The sequence below is a fragment of the Octopus bimaculoides genome, chromosome 7 (assembly GCF_001194135.2).
Source record: "Octopus bimaculoides isolate UCB-OBI-ISO-001 chromosome 7, ASM119413v2, whole genome shotgun sequence".
Lineage (NCBI taxonomy): Eukaryota > Metazoa > Mollusca > Cephalopoda > Octopoda > Octopodidae > Octopus > Octopus bimaculoides.
In genome coordinates, this window is record NC_068987.1 from 109,232,941 (window position 1) to 109,237,070 (window position 4,130).

Here is a 4,130-nt window from a genome sequence, read left to right on the forward strand (position 1 = left end):
AAGAGCGAAGACGTGGTATGAGCAAACCCCAGGAGGAGTCACCGAAAATGAGAACTGCAAATTCCTGTGGGATGTGATGATCCAGTGCGATCACCTGACATAGGAAACCGGACATTGTTGTGGTGAATAAAAAAGAAAGAACATGCATGATAATCGACATAGTATACCCCGGTGACAGCAGGATCAATGTAAAAGAAGAAGAAAGAATAAACAACTATGGCGATTTGAAGTGGGAAATACGGAAGTTGTGGCCAATGAAGAGAGTAGACGCGATACCAAGAGTAATTGGTGCAGTTGGAAGTATCAGCACTCAACTACCAGAAGGGCTGAAAAAGATTGGTACAAATGTAAAGGTAGAACACCTACAAAAATCAGCATCGCTTGGAACTGCAGGAATTCTTCGCAGGGTTCATGAAGCATGACCAGAAAAGAAGTGTCGCCTTAGTCTGCTGGCTGTGGACAGCTGACACTTTCCATCATACCCAGCAAAATAAGCTGTGAGTATTCATATAACAACAACAACAACAACAACAACAACAACAATAATAATAATAATAATAATAATAATAATAATAATGATTCGGACGCATTTTAAATGCTAGCATTTTTTTATTATAAAAATGACATTAGAGTACCAAATATATTCATTACATAACTGATATACAGGGGTTCTGCATATTATCTAAAATTTGAATATTACATCCTGGTGATGGCCACCACTACGAAATGAACATTCACGAGCTCGCTTTCTCATATCAAGCATACTGCGGCTTAGCATATCAACTGGAATGGCTGCAATCGCCTGTCTCATGGAAGTTTGTGACAGCACGCAAGATCATCTTTCGAGATGATGATGTATGTCGCTTTCCAAAATGCTGCCAGAATTTTCTTTGGGCTGCAACAATGGATCTTTGGCTGGTAAACTATGCTTTGACAATGTAGGGACTTTCTTTTCAAGTTCACGACATTTTGATGGTTACCGACACCAATTACTAGTAAAAAATATTCTAATCTTAGATAATATGCTGAACTCTTCTATATCGGTTATGTAATAAATATATTTGTTACTCTATGCCATTTCTATTAGCCAAGATACTAGCATTTAAAATGTAGCCCATCATTATGGCCCACCCTGTATATATAATATTTTATTCTTTCATTCTTTTACTTCCTTCAAGCATTTGACTGCAGCCATGCTGGAGCACCGCCTTAAAGGAGTTTTTTAGTCGAAGAAATCGACCCCAAGATCTATTCTTTGTAAGCCTTGTAATTATTCTATCGGTCTCTTTTACCGACCGAATCGCTAAGTTACGGGGATGTAAACATACCAACATCAGTTGTCAAGCGATGGTGGGGTGGACAAACAGAGAAACAAAGATACACACACGCATAGATACACTCACTCACACAAACACACACACACATATATACGACAGGCTTCTTTCAGTTTCCGTCTACAAAATCCACTCACAAGGCTTTGGTCGGCCCAAGGCTATATTAGACACTTGCTCAAAGGGCCTCGCAGTGGGACTGAAGCCGGAAACACGTGGTTGGGAAGCAAGCTTCTTACACACATTCACATATGCATACGAGGACATACATACGTACATACATACATAAAGCAAAACATACAAATCTACACATGTACTGACTCCAAATATTGTACACATACACACCAACATGCACAAACACCATGTTGTTGATGTTAAAACTCCAATAAAGGAGACTTGGATGCAAGTTAAGAAACCGACTCTTTCTCTTTTGGTAAGAAATCTAGAAATAAACTGAATAACAGACAGACAGACACACACACAAACATAGACACCGACAGGTAGACGGACAGACATACAGCCATAGTTACGTTTGAGTGTAGATAGATCCTTATACATGTACTTAAATACATAGATAGACATACACACACTCATGTATACAGATAAATAGGCAGATAGATACGTACATGGAGACACGCGCACGCACACGATATGCGTATATACTTGTGTATTTTTCCTACGCCTAGACAACATATTAAAGTGTTCAATAAACATAATATTTTGAATTCCATTCTCTTTAACCCCAATTATACATACCCCCACACACACACACACACACATCTCCACACAAATTCCACTCACCTGTCACCTCGCAACGCTTCCAAACACCACTCTAAAATTACCTTAACTTAACACCCCACATATCTTCCATACAGCCTAACACCACTTCCTCCCCGGTATTTAAAACGTGTTGTACTCGTTCACCTTGCACTGACGAATCTAAATATCTAGGGATTAGCCTCAGATTTACTCCGTCCACTTCATATAATCCCGTCTTCATGTCTACAACGCTATGTTTAAAGCATTTAAGACAGAGCCCGATTTGAGACTTGCTCCGGATGTAGGAAGAGTGCAGATTTGGAATATAATATTTTGTAATACAAATATATTCTAATTCATTTTAATAAAATACAATTTATTATAATGTGTCTGATATAACACTGCAATATGACGCCTAACAGATTATCATACAATGTAATATAATATATCGTAATATAGCGTAATAAAATGGCAGCGATCTGATAGAGTCGTCTACATGGTTGGCAGCAGCTGTTCGTCTGTCTTTAGGTTGTAAATTCAAATGCCAACGAGGTCGTCTTTGCTTTTGGTTCGTTCAAGATCAATAAAATAAGTACCAGTTGAATATTGGGGTCGACGTAAACGACTAGTCTTCTTACCCGGAAATGCTGGCTTGTGCCAGAATTTGAAATCAATATTGTAGCATAATAAAAGGCTGCGAGCTGACACATGCTGACACACGCTGACACATATACAACATAAACAGCATTAATAATATAGGAGATGGAATGTCTGTTGAACATTTTTGCTTTTTTGCTATTTATACATTTTATATATTTTTCCATTATACATTCATATATATATATATATATAGTTACGTACTTACATATATATATACGTATATGTGTGTGTGTTAATTCTTTTATTTGTTTCAGTCATTTGACTGTGGCCATGCTGGAGCACCGCTTTTAGCCGAACAAATCGACCCCAGGACATTCTTTGTAAGCCTAGTACTCAATCTATCGGTCTCTTTTGTCGAACCTCTATGTTACGGGGACGTAAAAACACCAACGTCGGTTGCCAAGCGATGGTGGGAGGGGGATAAACATAGACACACAAACATATATATATACGATGGGCTTCTTTCAGTTTCCGTCTACCAAATCCATCCACAAGGCTTCGGTCGACCCGAGGCTATAGCAGAAGACACTTGCCCAAGGTGCCACGCAGTGGGACTGAACCCGGAGCAATGTGGTTGGTAAGCACACAGCCATTCCTATCCCATATACATACGTATATGTATGTACCATATATTATAAACACACGCTTTTATACATATAACTATATACAGGAACACATATATATTTATATGTACAGGCGTACACACACACGCACATATACATATACACACATGCATGCATGCATACATACATGTATACTTATACTTACATACATAAATACGAGTGTACATACTTCTATCCATACACACATACTTAGATACACGCCTACACACATACATACATACATACACACCTACACATGCACACGCACACATACACACATACATACATACATACATACATACATACATATACAGGCAGGCAGGCATGCATAGATATATATTATCTTTGCACAGAAAAGAAAAAACGACGAATGTGATACCAGGTAATTTTTCAGCCATTTAGACCGGACTCAATGACGCCAATCTAAGTGGTTGGTCGGTTGAGATAACTTGATGGTTGTTAGATAAGTGGATGACCTGGTGAAGTGACCTGAAAGCGGAAGGTTGACTCAGTGAAACTCACAGATAGTTACCGGTGAAAGTTGTATGAGACCTTCATTAAGTATGTTCCGGGTAGAGCGTGTCATTCGCTGATCTGATTCTGGTCTGCTTGCTTCAAACAAAGGCGCATTTTTGCGCGCACACGTGTGCAGTCTTAATAATGTTGAGGGGTTTTTTTTTGTATATTTTTTTATACGAGTTCCTTGTTGTTTATTGCATACTGTTATAATTGTTGAAGGTAGAATATGCACACGAGCACACACACGCACACACACACA